Below are 17,647 nucleotides of genomic sequence, written 5' to 3'. Positions count from 1 at the left end.
AAATTCATATAATTCATAATATATTCTACATATATAATAAAACCCATTGACTAATTGGACAGATTAATATAAATAAATAAAATGGAAAATTAATGGACAGTGGTCCATAGGACACGGCCAAAGAAATTGGGACGGTGGTGCGGGGAGGGCCACGGGTTCAAGGATGGACCGTGCACCAACCTTCCACCAGGGGAGAGGGGACTGGTTCCCCTATTCCCTGGTGGGAAGGGCTCAGCCCCCTTTTCCTAACCGGCCAGTGCCTCCGCCCACAGGTCCCCAACATCGCACATATGCGGATGCAGCGCGTGGCAACCTGGGAAAAACAACCGTCCAACGCAGGCCTTCCCCAGCCAGAGGGGGATCAAACATTTTGCGACAAGCAGCAGAACCAGAATTTGAAAAGCTGGTACGCAAATTGTTCTCAATTCTCAAGGTGGTTCACCACCTGCAAAATGTGGACCCAGTTAACAGTAATCCACAACCGAAAATGATTGGAAATTTGGTGGAGATGTTGGCGACCATAATCAAACCAGCATTTCCTACCCAGCGCTCTTGGGATTTAATTGATGGAAATGCTAGGCATTGGGGATACACTACTTGCCTAATACTGGAGGAACATTACCAAGATTTTCTGAGAGATCTCCTGGAGGAATTGATGGACTTACTCACTCGTGTGGGGAACAGCTTTTGAAGTGGCGGTTAGATGGGCCAAGAAGAAGCTGCCCCGCATCAACCAACAGGTAATAGAGGAGGTGGAGGCGTTGGTCGATGGACAGTGGGGTAGGAGGGGTCATAACCCACGCTACTCTGCTCCGATTGCTGAAGCACGACCAGGACCCAGACCAGACACCCCAGTCCAAGAGGTGATCTTCCAAAAAAGAGAGGAGGTTCATAGGGAGACTCTAAAGGAAGGAAGGGAAAAGCGAAAACCAAGAGAGAGATTGGTGAAGGAGCAAATCCCACCACTGGAGAACTACATAAGGGAGCTAGGATCCTCGGGAATTGACCGGGGATTGGAATGGAAGAATGATACTGATGAACTGCTGAGGAAATACCAATTGGTGGAACCAGGGGATATTGAATTGGACACTGATCTTCGGCTACCAACAGTTCAGCAGCTGGGCCGAATCTTGGAGGTGACAGAAACATCACACCCACAAGAGGAGGTGAAGGAACTTATATCCTTTGAGCAGAACCTAGAACAGGAGGTTACTGCTCATGTCTCACGGGAGATGGTACCTAATTTTTCCTTGGGTTCATGAGACAACAGCAGGATGGAGGACTCACAAGAGTGCAGAGTAAATTACCACTCAAGCACACAGGGAAAACTCACAGATTGGGACTTGAAAGTTCAGAAAAAATGGCTGATAATTGGGAACTCCAATTTAGCCAGATTCCATCATTTGTCAACAGATATCTACAAATTGAATCCTTCCCCGGAAGTCATTTCCGGCATGGGGACAGACTGCTGGAGAAAACAGAACCACCGGAAAATCTAGTGGTGGAAAAGGGGGTGTTAGCTTTTGGAATTAACAGCAGACCCAATAAATTTAAGGAAACCACGGCCAAGAACCTTCAAGCAGCAGTCCGAACGGCAAAGAAGAAATTCCCTTATGCTGAAATTTGGCTCCCTCTTGTTAATTTTTCAGAGGGACTTCCTCTGGAAGAACGAGAGAATCTTAAGGACATGAATGACTACATCGAGAGGAACATGGGCTTCATACCCGTTTTACCAAAAGACCGGTTTCAGGTGGTGGATGATGTGCATTGGACGAAAGAGACTGCAGAGGCGATGCTAGCTCACTGGGTTGAATTTTTAAACTGGACCACCCTTTAAGTCGGGGTACGAGAGGGGTTGAGGGGTCACACTCCTTAATTGCTCAAGAGGTGGTGGTGTTGGCTAAGGGATTCTCCCTGACTACACCACAACTGAATGTGCTGCGTAAGGGGTTGTCTTTTATACCATCCTTAAGTACAGGGAAGAACCAAAAACCGCAATTTCAACTAGATCTGCAAGCGTACCATCGAAAACAAACTGGTGGCACATTTCAAAGATGCTGGAAGGAATAGACCATGTCCATGTGTGGGACCTTCAACTTGGACTCCCCCAACGGACAAAATACCAAAAGAAATGCGACAATTGTTAGAGCAGGACAAAAAACCTTTTAAAAAATATTCAATTCCATTGCCTGAAAAACCTAACTTAGAGCAAGAGGAGGTGAAAGCTCTGCGATATTTGATGAAAGCTAAGCAGGTGGTCATCAATCCAGCAGACAAGGGATCTTCAATAGTCATATTAAGTAGGGAGGTATATATAATGGAGGCTGAAAAGCAGTTAAATGATGAAAATTATTATAAAATACTTACAAAACCTATATTTAGGGAAACAATTCCTAAAGTGGCAGAAATTCTGAACAGATTAAAAGACCAGTAGTTTATAAATGCCAAACAAAAACAATATTTGACAGGGGGCAGGGAACCAAGGGAACGTTGTTTTTACATCTTGCCAAAGATACATAAGGATCCAAAGAAGTGGACAATCCCTTTTGAACTTCCCCCGGGAAGACCAATTGTATTGGATCGTGGAAGCGATACCTACGCAACAGCAGAGTATTTGGATTATTTTCTAACACCACTATCAATCAAACACCCATCATACATATCACTATCATTTTATTAAGATAGTGAAATCTCTCAGAATCTCAGCTGAATATTTTTTCTTCTCAATGGATGTAGATTCTTTGTACACAAATATTCCTGTTCCAGCAGGGATCGAATGTGTTAAAAAGATATTTCAAAAGTTTCTGGACCCCAATCGTCCAGATGGTGAGCTACTTGATCTATTAGATTCAAATTTGACCCGAAATGATTTTGGTTTTAATGGTAATTATTTCTTACCAATTAAGGGGACAGCAATGGGCAAGAAATTTGCCCCTGCTTACGCTAACATATTTATGGCCAATTGGGAAGAAGTTTTGGAAAAATGCGTATTGAAACCGGCATGCTATTTGAGATACCTTGATGATATATTTGGTATTTTGACATGAACAGAACAACAATTTAAGAGAATTCATAGATATTTTAAATTCACATGATCCTTCAATTCATTTAAAATCAGAAATTAATCACCAAAGTATCAACTTTTAAGATAAGATATATAAGGGAAATATTTATACTCAAGACCTAAAATTGGGCATACAAGTGTATTTCAAAAATACTGATACTCATGCATTAGTACATTAGTTAAGTTTTCATCCGCCTCATACATTAAGAGGAATAGTCAAATCACAAATCCTACGCTTCTATAAGATCTGTACAAAGCAAGATGACTTTCTCACAGCAGTCAAAATACTGTTCAAAGCTCTCCGGAACCGAGGATATTCAAGATCATTTTTACGACGCTGTTTAAAAATATTCCAAGAGAAGGGCAATGGAAGAATGTCAAGGATGATCCCACTTATAACTACATATTCGTTGATGGGAAATTTATTGCAGAGAAAACTGAAACAAAATTTCCAAAGTGTTCTTGGTTCAGTTACATGGATGCCTCAAATATCAGTAATTTCAGCCTTTAGACGGAACAAAAACTTGAAATATTTACTTGTGAGGGCAAGATTGCCATCCTTACAGGCTCAGAAATTTCCAAAACTAAGCAAATATCTTACTAGCCTCAAATTTGTCTGTAGGGTTTATGATTCAACAATTCACAAAATAGAACAGGGTTTCAACCCAAGATCTATTAATTGTATTTACCTCATATTTTGCAGAAAATTTGGTGTAAAATATGTAGGCGAAACAAAGAATTCCCAGATGCAACGCTCGATGCAACACAGGTACAACATAAAAAACATAAAAGAAATAGACCAATAGTCCGTCATTTTTTTACTCCATGGTGTGGAATCCATACGGATGTCAGGATTACAAAGAAACACAAATTGGACAGACTTAAAAAGAAAGGCAATGGAACGTAAGTGGATCTGGTTGTTGGGTATGAACGTCCCAAATGGCCTGAACTCAGGAAACCGATAACGGTACCCTAACTGAAGTACCATAAAAATCATTAAAACATTATCTCTTAATTGAAATTATATATCAAAATTCTGCCTTAAACTTCACCGTAGTGGAGGCCCACATATCTACTTAAAATCTAACCAAACTATTGCCTAAACACCAATCTATTCATAATTTCTAACCTTAACTATTCCCAAATTCTAATCCCAACCCTTATCTATTCCTAATTTCTAACCCTGACCCTAATCTATTCCCAATTTCTATATTTAAACATAGTCTGTTCCCAATTTCTAACCCCAGCCATGATCTGTTCCAAACTTCTAACCTTAACACTGTTCCAAATCTCTAACCTCAACCCTTTACTATTCCTAATATCTAATCTCAACCCTAACCTTTTTACCAATTTTTAACCCTAACCATAATCTATTCCCAATTTGTATCCCTAATCTATTCCCAATGTCTAACCCTAACCCTACACTATTCAATCTCTAACCCTAATTTATTGCCAATTTCTAACCTTATCCTTTTCCCGATTTCTAATTCTAACCCTTATCTATTCCCAATATCTAACCCTAACCCTAATCCATTCCCAACTTCTAACCCTAACCCTAACCTATTACCAATTTCTAACCCTAACCTATTACCAACTTCTAACCCTAAATTGTTAACCAAAAAAGAAATATTATTTTGAATTAGTCTAAGACCTAACCAATTACTCAGTTTAAACATAACCCCAGTCTTGCTTAAAACATAACTATCAATATTAAAGTTTAACCTTTACTTAATTATGAGAAGGAAATATAAGACACAAAGTATAACAAATGGTATAGAAACGTTAACAAAATAACCATTAAATAAAAATTAAAGACTTAAATAGTATTATAAATGAAAAAATAAGTATAACGTAAAATTTTCTTATATATTATTTACAAATCCACAGACATATACTTCCATTTACAAATGTATATATATATATATATATATATATATATATATATATATATATATATATATATAAACTTAAATTACATTATTCACATAATATAGTGTACTCATTTCATTTGATCTTGTCAGAGGTATACTCTATCCTACAAACGCAGCAGGCATTTAATGGAATTGAGGGGCGGAGCCATCGGGAGAGGTCCCTATAAAAGCAGCTGCTTGCTCAGCCAAGTTTAGTTGACATTGAGGAGCCTAAGTGGTAGGTCAAATAAAAAGACAAAGAAAAGAAAGTTTTTTTGTGTGTGCCGCGAACCTCTCAGGTTCGGTTTAGAGCTGAAACGTTGTTCAGGGCACACATTTTTTCATTGAAGATTTTGAGTTAGGGTTATGGTTAGGGTTAGGGTTAAGAGTCAATTATTGATTTGTTAAATTTTTTATAATTTAATATTTTAGTTTTTTATAAACATTTTATTTGTTTTTTTCTTATACATAAAAAATAATAGATATCAAAGGTGCAATCATTTATCTAACAAAGGCATCTCCTTTTAACATAAACAATAACTATATGTATATAGATTCATTGCTACATAATAAACGGAATAGCTAGAATATATGTGAAATACTATCTATATATATAATAAACACCTATTGACTAATTGGATAAAGTAATATAAATAAGTATAATGGCATATGGATGGACACGCCCAAAGAAATGGGACGTTGGTGCGGGGAGGGCCACGGGTTCAAGGATGGACCAACATATAAACCAACCTTCCACCAGGGGAGAAGGAACTGATTCCCCTATTCCCTGGGGGGAAGGGGTCAGCCCCCTTTTCCTAACCCTAACCCTATACCCTAACCCCCCCTCCCACCCCCACCCTGTCAACTTTCTCTCCCCTTGTGAGTGCTCCGCGGGCCTGTGATTATGTGTGCAAGTGTGTTTTTATTTTTATGACGCAACAGGTTCCGCGCCCCCCCAGGCCTAATCTTAAACCTAATCCTAATCCCAACCCCCCCACCCCCCACCCCGCCGAATTTTCCCTTTCCTCGGGAGTGCTCAGCGGGCCTGTGTTTATGTGTGCAAGTGTGGATTTCTTTTTCGACGCAACAGGTTCCGCGCCCCCCCAGGCCTAATCTTAACCTTAACCGCAACCCCCCCCCACCCCGCCGAATTTTCCCTCTCTCCTTGCGAGTGCTCCGCGGGCCTGTGTTTATATGTACAAGTGTGGGTTTTATTTTTGACGCAACAGGTTCCACGCCCCCCCAAGCCTAATCCCAACACCCAAACACGTTTTTATTTTGGGCCGCATTATAGTGATAGTTTGTCTCAGAGGGCCAGAATGACTGTGAATTCAAATACATTTTAAGTGTGTTGATCACACATTTACCAAGATTTGATATCAGGAGTCGGCAAAAACTGCTCAAATGAGATTTGTAGAATAAGATAGTTTGTTTTTCCTCCGACAAATATTCTCAAGGTTAAACACAATTTGCAATTTCTGTATATTAGTCAGAAACCTGAAGTCAAATCAGCATTACAAGGGCCACAAAAAGTGAGGTGGCGGGCCGAATCTGGCCTCCGGGCCTCGACTCTGACACCTGAGCTCCAGCACCTTCATGCGAGGAGAGAGGCCAGGCTCGCCGAAACGCCCACTTCCGCGGCGTTCGATTCCAGGTTAGTCCTATGCCGCTTTTCTTCTGCTGTAGTCTACCTGCTGCCCTTCTTTCTTACATGTCTCGACCGCGACATCTTCAAAAACACTCTGCTGAATTACTCTCTTTATTCGAGAGGAATCCTGAACTGCCTTCATTCTTTTTACATTTCTATAGCGTATTTAGTTTACAACAAACACAGAAGTAAATCGATTGACTTTGTACAAAGTTTGCTGTTTGAATTGCTCTGTTTGTTCAAGGGGAATCCTGAACTGCCTCCATTCTTTTTACATCTCTATCGCTTGTTTGGTTTACAACAAACACAAAAAGGAGATCGATCGGCAACATATATATATATATATATATATATATATATAGATGGGCCCCCGGGTTACGAACTTAATCCGTTCAGCGGCTACGCTCGTAACTCGACCTGCTCGTATGACGGGCAATCCAAACCTATGTTAATTAGTGAATGCGTGCAACGCGTGCAAAAACCTTAGGTAAAAATATCACGACTTTGTTACTCATTTTTAATATATGTATTATCTACTTTACAGTTAAATTAAACTGAAAATTTGTACACTTGTACAAGGAAAAATGACATTTACCTTTCGAGCGATGTGACTTGAGCTGGGTGGAGGCGAAGGGGAGCAGAGACCAACCCGCAGAATTGATTTATTTATTTTCCTAATCGGGAACTTTTCTCAAACTAGAACATATCACCGGCGATTTCCTTCTCTTTAATCCATAATGGAAGAAGCCTCTCCACTTTGTTGTCGAGCGAGGTCCGTACCCCGGCAAGGAAAGTCTTGCCCTTAGAAGATTGCCGAGCGGTTCCGTCCATACTCACGAGCAAGGTTAACTATGCATGCGCCTCCTTCGTATTTTTTATTATCTCCTGCTTGGTTTCTATTGTCATCATCCTCTTATTTCTTCCTTTACCACCACTTGCAATTTAAGAAACCATGTCTAACAGATAGTTTGCAAAGTCTTCACAACATTCTTTCCTTCCGTTTCATTCATTTTCTCTCCTTCCTTCCATCCCGACAAGCTGTGCCATCAAGCGAGATAAAGGCGTTCGGCCAATAGCATATCGGCTTTTCTGTGATTGACGTGATGCCGGCCAATAGCATCTCCGTGAGTGAGACCGGGTGACCTTAATCGACCAATAGCATATTGGCATCTCCGTGACTGACACCGTGACTGAGACAGTGACTGTGACGTTGTAAGAGCAATAGCGTTCACGTTACTGTCACAAGCATCAACTGCTGATTTTGATGACACAGCTAAGCGAAAATATATTTGCATACACAATGGCCGACATGTCGGATTGTTCGTAAGACGAAAGGTTTGCTCGTAAGTGGGGGACAAAAATCTCTGTGGTCCACGCTCGTAAGTCTAAACGTTCGTAAAACAGGGTGTTCATAAACCGGGGGCCAACTATAATATATATATATATATATATATATATATATACTTTTTTTCCCAATGTACAAGCACGTGCTTTTTTTTCTTAATAAAGGCATGCGTATTTTGGTGTACATTCTATAATTGCCTATTGCCAATAAAAGCCTATACTTTCTTTCCCAGCAAACTATCACCTTCTTCCTTTCATCGGTTTTGTTTTTGTATTGTTTTTTATTTAATAATGGCACGATCATTTTGGTGTACATTCTGTATATGTATATATATATATATAATATATATGTATGTGTAGATATATATATATATATTATATATATATATATGTATATGTATATATATATATATATATATAAATGTAAATATATACATATATATATATAAATATATAATGATGTGAAAGGGTTTATAACAAGAAACACAATTTCAAAACAACGGCGGCAACAAAAAAAAATTCTAGCGAGTCATCGGCTTCCCGGGGTGAACCCGGTACTTACAGGGGACGCGACGTGAACGCTGACTCGTTGTCCCCCAGACGGACAAGACACACAACACTGATATGAGGCGTTACAACACATACGTATGCACACAAACACAGACACATATATAAATATTTATCTAGTTTTAAAATGTAATAACGTATTGAACTGAACTGTTGAATGCTTTGTGTAATTGCATTCTATATTATGATGTAAGAATGTCTTACAGGGTATGAATAGGCAACAAATGAATGTGTTATCAACATTTTATCATTTATGTGTACTGCATATGAAAACAGGCATGCGTATGTGTGCATATATCGTAGTAGATTTGCGTTGTACTATGTAGTAAGAATGAATTACAAGGTATGAATGACGGACAATATACTAATATATTATTCATATTTTATGCGTACGGTACATGAAGATATGTGTGCGTACATACATACATACAAACGTGTACATGCAAACATATATGCGATTGTGACATATTATATACAGTAATACCGGCCCAACCCTGACCCCCTTACTAGCTACCTCTCTGTCTTGCTACCTTTTCCACCCCGACTGGCCTTCGCCCGCGGTTGCGTCCCTGTCTTTTGCCAGACGTTGGCGCTTCTTGTAGAAGGCGGAAGCACTCCTAAAGGGATTCACGCACGAACACATCTGGCCTAGTAAGCATTGCAGTCAGCATTGCAGAATAGCCAGTTCCCCGTCACCACGACGAGGTCCTGTTCCTCTTTGCTCCACAACTTGTAATATGCTGCGAGGAGGGACATGGGCTCAGACCTCTCTGGCGGGTCGCCCTCATCCTCGTCGTGGGCCTGGGAATCCGGGTGTTCGGGCTCCCGCCTTTCCCGCTCCTCTGACTCCTCCCTGACCTCCACCGACGCCTCCCTCTTCCTCTTTGGGGGAGGAGGTTTGGCGAAAACGCTGATCGGGATATCGGCGGCCAACCTGTTCAACTTAACGTCGCCGATATCCCGGAGATATCCCGGAGACAGGACCGGCCATAACCAGGGCATCCCACGCTCCCTGTATTTTGAGAGGTGCGTGGCAAAGGAGAACTCATTGGCCTGGAGATAGTCCAACACGTTGGTCGTCAGGCTAGCCTCCGCCTCCACGTTGACCACCGGCCGTTTACCGCTCGGGTGGACCAACACAAACTCGAACCACTTTGCTCCGTGACCCCGGGCCCTGGTCCAGTAGGTGACCTTCGGAAACCAGTTTAAGGCCAGTGAGCCTAAACCGGCAACCAAACAAGCCAGTGGGTCCTTTCCACTGGCCTTCCAACGCGCGGCGGAGGGTCAGGGGATCGGACCAATACGTTTGGTGGTCCAGGATCTGTTTGGCCAGAGCGGGGTACGGCAGGGTGTTCTTTAGGTTGCACCGCGCTGCCGGAGGGACGCTGGCCTGAAGCACGCTCAGGGTCGTGCGAGCCCTCAGGCAGACCACGCTGTTCAAATCCCTAATGACTATTTTGACCAGCGCCTCCCTGATCACCGACAGGTTTGCCCCGATCGTGTCGGACAACGTCCAGATCCTCTGCACCCGCTCCGCTGTGCGGCCCTCGTGAATCCAGACGCGGAGAGGAGGGGGATCCTCGCCGTGGACGCAAGCGGAGTTGAAGGGGGCGAGCGCAAGGAAGCCCCTCTCCCTCGTCCTGCTCGTCCACCGGACAGAGTTGCAGCCGAGGCTGGCACTGAAGTCCTGGTCCCCGGGTGCCCGTGGAACTGCTCTTCCAGGGCAAGCTCCAGCTGGTACGCCCTCCAGGTGGCCTCTAAACCCCCGCGGTTCTTGTCCAAGAGGGTTCGGAGGCTGCCCAACAGATGCCTGCCGCGGTCCTTCAGCACAGTCCCGAGTCCCTGCTCCCGGACGGCCAAGAACGGCACAAACATGGCCTGGCCCTGAAGGAGAGATCCGAGTTTTTCGCCGCAGACCCTCTCTTCGCTCGCATGGTAGTGGGGATGTGACCCCTGGATAGGAGGATCACAGCCTCCAGCCTGGCGGCGACCTGGGTGCCACGCTTCTCAACCAGGTCGTCGAAGTGAGAGATGTACTTCAAGGCCCTGGAGGCGTAGGAGCGGGTGACCTGGCCGTGGAAGAGCCCCAAGGTCACGATTGCTCCCGAGACCGGGTGCTTGAAGAAGGGATTCTGGTGGACGCGCGGGGTGTCGGCGTACAGCTGGACAAAGTTGAGCTCCTCCCCTGGCCCGAGGGGGAACACGTCCAACAGGGCCCTGGCAAGCTGCATTCGCTGAAGGTCCAGGGGCGACTGGAAGTTGGCTGCCTCGTGCAGCAACAGGGCTGTGAAAATGCTGCCTATCTGCTTGACCACCCGGTGGATTCCGTACCTGGACCACAGCAGATCCAGGTCGGAATTCCGGTGGGTCACAGAGCAGGCCACGTGGACCGACATGGACTTCACCGCGTCCCGATTGTGAAACAGTTTGGCCACCTCCAGAGGTCTCGGGTCTTTCTGGCCAAGCTTGGTCAGCGTGAACATATAATTCGCGCCGCCGGGCGGAGGCGTCCGGGCCACGACGCCATCCAGCAGCCCCAATATGTACGCCTGGTCGTCGGCCACAATGTGGAAACGGCTGACGTTCAGCAAGTTGTTCTTCTGCAGGCTGGGCCTGTTCAGAGACCGACTCGGGATGGCGCGCAGCGCGTCGGAGAAGGCTGCGGACAAGCTCCGCTGAGTATGGGCCATCAGCATCCTTGCGCCATAGTCCCCCCGCCAAGGAGGGGAGACGCGCCTTCCCGCAGGCACCTGACTCATGTGGAGGCACCAGCCCCCATCCATGTAGGCCAGGAGGATCCCGTGAACGATGGTCCATTCCTGATAATAAAAAAGAATGGAGATGAAACTGAACGAGAGTGAAAACAGATTTTGAGCGTAGACGAAAACAGTAATGAAAAGAACTTTCTCGCTCAAAATTCCTTTTTGCTCAAGCCGAGGTCCGGCTCGCTCAAGTTGTCCTCTGCAAGCGCTCAGTTCTGCTCACACGTTACGTTTGTGCCACAAAACCGGTCAATGGGAGCTTGTAAAAGCGCATTGGTTGAGAGCTTGCTCTCCGAGAGCTCTCCATGTTGAGCACAGGCGAGGTTGAGCGGGGGTGGGGGGGATGGGCGGGTATCGCGAGCTTACTGTGAATTTCTCGTTGGTGGGAAATAATTGCAGTCCCCAGTCCCTATCACGAGCGGGCTTCAGAGGGTTCTCGGCGCAGGGCGGCGCACATGCTGGTCCGCTCAGTGTGGCGCGCGTGCAGCCCCGGACATCTAAGGGCATTACAGACCTGTTATTGCTCAATCTCATCTGGGTTTGCGCATCGATCATCGGCAGGCCGACCATCAAGCCGCCAGCCTCCCTCCACATCCTCCTCCAGGCCCCACTCCCGGTCACTTTCAGGGCCACTTCTTTCGTCCAGATGTCATTGGACGATAGCATCTTCCAAATCCGCTTCACCCTAGCCGTTCTAATCGTTTCAGCCAGTTTGGTGACCCCGAGGCCCCCCCATCGCTTTTCTTCGAGTAGAGTAGCCCTTTGCAGGTGCCCGGGGGAAGGTGCAACCATTCCTTCACCCGTTTTCTGACCATTGCATCGACTTTGGTCAATTCCGTGAAGCTCACTCTCCCAAAATCCGCCGTATATTGGACCCTTGGCAATAGGCAGTCGTTCAACATTGCCAGTTTTTGTAATGGCTTAGGGTTGTATTGTGTATATTTTCAATACCAGAAGTGATCAGCGTGACCTCCTCCAGTTTTACAAAATGACTAAATCATCTGCGAAAGCCAATGCCGTGAGTTTCCTCCCATTATGCTGGACTCCCTTGTTTAGCCTTTGTAACATACAAATTAGTGGGTCCATTGCAACATTAAACAGGAGTGGGGAGAGCGGATCGCCTTGTTTCACCCCCACTCTCATTTCAATAGGGGGTGTAAACCCGTTCTTACACCCCACCATAGTAGTGCATCCCTCGTAAGAGTCCTTCAGTAGCTCAATAAAATGACTGTCCAGTCCTTTTCTTTCAAGTGCTTCCTAGATGTGCTCGTGTGAGAGGGAGTCAAATGCCTTTGCAAAGTCAATGAAAACAACACCCAGCGCTGATCCACCTTGCCTCTTTGCTTCCATCAAGTCTTTAAGTATCATCAGGTTCTCTGCGCATCCGTTTACTCCCTTCACAAAACCCTTTTGTCTTATGTTTACCGCACAGGCCTTGTTCATCCTCAGGGCAAGGATCCTTCCAAAGAGCCTTGGCAGTAATGAGCCAATAGTAATGGGCCTCCAGTTTGAAATTAGACTCAATGCAATTGGGTCATTGGATTTCGGCAGCAGTTTCGTGCGACATGCTTTCAATACATTGGGAATCTTTTTAAAGATCAGCCATGAGTTGTAGACATAGGCTAATTGTTCACCTGTGCTGTCCCAGCCTAGTAGAGCAGTTGTGTCCACCCTGTCAGAACCAGTCGCTGAGTGGTTCGCTACTCCTGCCAGGCATTTCAAGATTTCCATGTGGAGAATAGGCACACGAAGCAGGTCATTTTCTATCTTTTCTTCAATTTCAAAAGACTGCAGCCCTTGATACTAAGCGCCCACCTCCCATTTGTCTTTTGAAATACTGGAGAATACTTTCTCCTTCTATGGCGCACTCAGTGAGTTCTGTCCCTTCCAGAATCCTGTCAAGAAGGGCTGCCTTGTCCTTCTTGTACATTCTTTGAAAATGCTTGTACTCTTGCCGCTTAAGCTTATTCCTTATTTTCCACTTAGTAGCGGTGATCCTTCCTTTGTGGGACCTTTCGTGTCCTTTCGATCCCCTGAGTGAACCACCCAACAATGTTATTAGCCTGACAGCCCCGATTTCTAGCATTTCTGGGACCCCCCCCGTATTTCACCAATTTCTTCCAGTATCATGGCCGATACTTGATTGTTGCTTTCATTGGCCATGGAACTCAGTTTTCGTAGAATAACTTCTGCAACATCACTGAGTCCAAACTCCCAACTGGCTCAATTGCATGCCGCTGATTCCCATTCACAGCCAGCCAGTTCACCATTTCATCTCCAACAGTTTCCATGATTTTACCTTTGACAAGTTGCCATTTATCTCTGACCTGTCTTGCTGATTTATTTATTAGGCACTTAGCAGTTTTCATTGCCTTCTTTTTGTCGTCTTTGGTCGTCTTGGGAGTTAGTACTCTCATTTTGGGTGTCCGCCATATACTTGCAGCCGACTTCGCACTCCGACCCCAGACCTTCATAACATTCCAGATGTTGGGGTGAGACAGTCTGGTGTGTTGTAATAAGCCCATTACGCTTCTTGCCATCCGCCCACAAACGTCACACTTGAGTCCACCTTCTCTCATTATCTCTCTCTCACCCCCTTTACATTTAGGGCAGTGGCATGCAATGATGTGGTGGTTGTGGTTAGATTTACCGCACTTTCTGCATTCAAATTTCGCAAGTTTGTCTTTGTGTTTGGTTAAGAATTGCCTACTTAACCAGCTAGTACCTTCACGGTACTCCCCACATAGTGGGCACAGAAAACTTGTGCTAGGCATTAACACATGTACATTGTATAGCGCTTTGGTTGCCGTCTCACCTCCCCCCTTTAATCATGGGCTTGAGGGGTAGAAGGGGGGTCAGTCTTGTCGGCTGCATTCAACCCCGAAGGGCCAGCGCGCTCTGTGTCAATTATGGCGGGCCCAGACTCATTGAAAAGTCTATTTTTCTTAGCCTGAGGAGGGAACCTCTCCTCCATATCGATCCGACCCTTATTAATATGGGTCCTCTTCATCCTTTTCATTGACTTCTGGTGTTGGGATATACGATACCACTGACTCGTGGGTTATGTTTCCGTCTCCCCTGGACAATATCTCACGGGAGGCCGGGACGACCGTAACAGTATTCATCAAGTCTGTTTTACAGTATCCTTTCGCCAATATCACTATTGAAACAAACCAATTACACTGTTGGCTGAGATATCAGGAGGGACGTGACTGACCAGCCACTCACAAGGGGCTTGCTGCGTTAGCCGACAAAGTCGTTGCCCCGATGGGACCACTCGGAGGTGCAGCCTATGTAACCTATGACGACTGTCGCCGGTGAACCTAGTTGCCCGAACTAGACTCACGGATGATCGACATGTACGACCCGCAACATGACATGCCTTAGTGACCATCCACCGAAGTGGACTCCATCGGATATGTGGGATACCGCACTCTATTGCAACACAAACCGCACAGCTATCCAATGGCCTTACTCCAACTCCGGGGTAGAGAAATGACGAGGCATTTGGCTAATCCGGGGCGCCTGCAGGCCGCTTTTCGACTTCACTTGGCTGTCAAGTGGCGGATCAATCGCGGTTCCAGCTATTAACTACCGCTGTCACCCACGACTAGGATGGGATCCATTAGCAATCATGGAGAACCCTACGACGTCACCACCGTCAACTCCCTAGACAGGCAGCTCAGCAAGGTTCCACTAGCGGTACAACCAGGTCTACTAATCCATCCTCACTGCCAAGATGAGGACAAAGGTAGCCCCGGCTTACCCATAATTTCCCCACGCAGAGTAAGCTGTTGGAAGGCTGCTTTAGAGACACTCCCAACCTCCAATAGACGAGCCACTGGAGGAAGGGAATGCCCCATGGCTGCACGCACCCCCCCCCCTTCAATGCCGACTCAAAGCCACGCAGCCCCTCTGCCTAATAACTGAGCATACAGGGCTAATGTAACCCCTCACCGACAGAAACTTCCGTCTAGCTTTCAGAGACTTACACCCCAACATAGACGACCATACAATTCAGGAGACCCTTTACTTTCCCCATTTGCCCCCATCTCCATTGCTACATCGTCTCATGCCCGAGTTGGGGGAACGCTGACACACTCATGATCATGAGCGAGGAGCTAGAGCCTGATGGAACCTCTGCTGATGCCATGCTTCAGAACCATCCCAGAACCACCTCCCCGCCTTACATAGAGTGGTCTTCATCATTCAAAGTTATACCTGTCCAGTTTCATCAAATGAAACACCGCCACATCCAGTGTGTTTCTTGTACCGAGCCTCCACCTCCACCGGTCTTCCCCCGCCCCTGGGAGGACTGCACATGGAGAAAAAAAAGGCAGGCCACTTGCCATGCCATTAAGAAAAACCAGCCTTCACTCCCTTCCATCGGAGGCAACTTAAACAACATGAGCCCTCCGGGAAAATAAAAAACACGTAATACGGAGGAGAAACCGGCAACACGATTTAGGAACATAGCCAGCAACACTATCTAACATTTGCCAAATTTGAACTTTCTCCAAACATCAATGGAGTAGAGCAGAGAACGTCTGCTAAACAGTTTTGCCAATAACGTGCTTCTCCATTTAGGGAAGCCAATAACTAACAAGGCTTCGAAATTCGCCATTGGCCACAGCCCCATTGGCCCAATAGGGAAACCCAATATCTTCACTTCTCTGACGCCCCTCTCACGCCGAAAGTATTCCTTGAGTGGCTCATACTTGGCCATCTTCTCCCCAGCCGCATCTTGTAACGTCCTTTCATCATACTCGTATCTGATGGTAACATCGAGTACCGGAAGCAGCATGTCTCTGGTCAGGACCATGTCCGGTACTAACAGGCCGCCTCCAGGAAGACAGCACCTGTACTCCCTTTCCACAGTCCAGCCCCTAGACACCGCTTCCTTGGCTAGCACATCACATATCTTATCGTGCGTAGCCATTCTCCATCTTTTTGTGAACGCACAATTGCCGATGATAACGTCTGCACATGGCACCTTCTTTTCCCAGGCCCCTTGCCATGAACTCGCTAGTTGGTAAGACCTTTGCTCTCAGGGACAAAGCAATAATGAAATTGCTTTGAGTAAAGCCCTTTTTTGTTGGTTCGACCAGCCAATTATTGCTCACTCGATCGTTGAGGAACAGCTCGGCATTTTTGCCCTGGACCTTTAGTTGGCTCCATGCCCCCTTCATCCTACGTCGCCAATCAGGCATATCTGGAGGGGAGCTCCCCAGTAGCTGTAAATTCGTCTGCATATCAATCTCAGGCAGACATTGGGGAGCTCCCCCTGCATCTTTCCACATGTTACTCCATGCTTTACTAACACACGTTTTTCTGGCCAGTTCTCTTGTCCATTCATCCAAGGAGGACAGCATCTTCCAGCATCTCTTGACTCTGGCCTCGGCAATAGTTTCCGCCAGAGCCAATATCCCCAGCCCCCCATCGCACTTCTTCGAATAAAGCAGTCCATTACAAGTGCTAGGGGGGAGACGCAGCCACTCCTTGACCGTCACTCTCACAATTGCATCCACCTTTCTTGGTCTCGTATACCTCACCTTCCCAAAGTCTGCTTCAAACATGATCCTTGGCAGTAAGCACTCATTGAGTAGTGCTACTTTTTGAGTCGGTTTAAGGGGGGTACAGCGGATCTTTTCAATACCCTCCCTGATCATAGAGCTCACATCAGGTTTCACGATGCCCCTAATCGGATTGATGTGAACCCCCAGGTACTTGACATTCTCATGAGATTCAACCATATGGATGCTTGTGCCATCTATCATCCATGCCTCACAATCATTTAATGTGCCTCTATTCAGCCAAAATCCATGGCACTTAGCCGGCTGAACTTTAAGGCCCGTATTTTTGCAGAATACCTCCAGCAATCTCAAATTGCATTGCATGTCCCTGGCCGTCATACTGACAATGACCAAATCATCGGCAAAAGCCAATGCGGTCAAAGTCCGTCCCTCCATCTCCACTCCCTTTTCCAGCTTTTCCAGCATGTTGATTAGCGGGTCCATGGCAATATTGAAGAGAAGAGGGGACAGGGGGTCACCCTGTTTGACACCCACCTCAATGTTAATTGGCGACGTCCATCCTTTCTTGTGACCAACGATCGTAGTGCAGCCGCTATAGGAGTCTTCAATCTAGTCAATGAAATGCCTGTTCATTCCCTTTCTTTCAAGAGCCTCCCAAATATGATCATGTGCCAACGAGTCAAAAGCTTTGGCAAAGTCCACAAATACCACCCCCAGTGCCAGTCCTTCCCTCCTAGACCGCTCCATCAACTTATCCAGTATCAACAGATTTTCCGCACATCCGTTGACCCCTCTAACAAAGCCTTTTTGCCTGATGT

This window comes from Hippichthys cyanospilos, chromosome 22 (genome assembly GCF_059441005.1).
Source record: "Hippichthys cyanospilos isolate Australia breed blue-spotted pipefish chromosome 22, RoL_Hcya_1.0, whole genome shotgun sequence".
Lineage (NCBI taxonomy): Eukaryota > Metazoa > Chordata > Actinopteri > Syngnathiformes > Syngnathidae > Hippichthys > Hippichthys cyanospilos.
Note: the sequence above shows the minus strand (reverse complement) of the source record.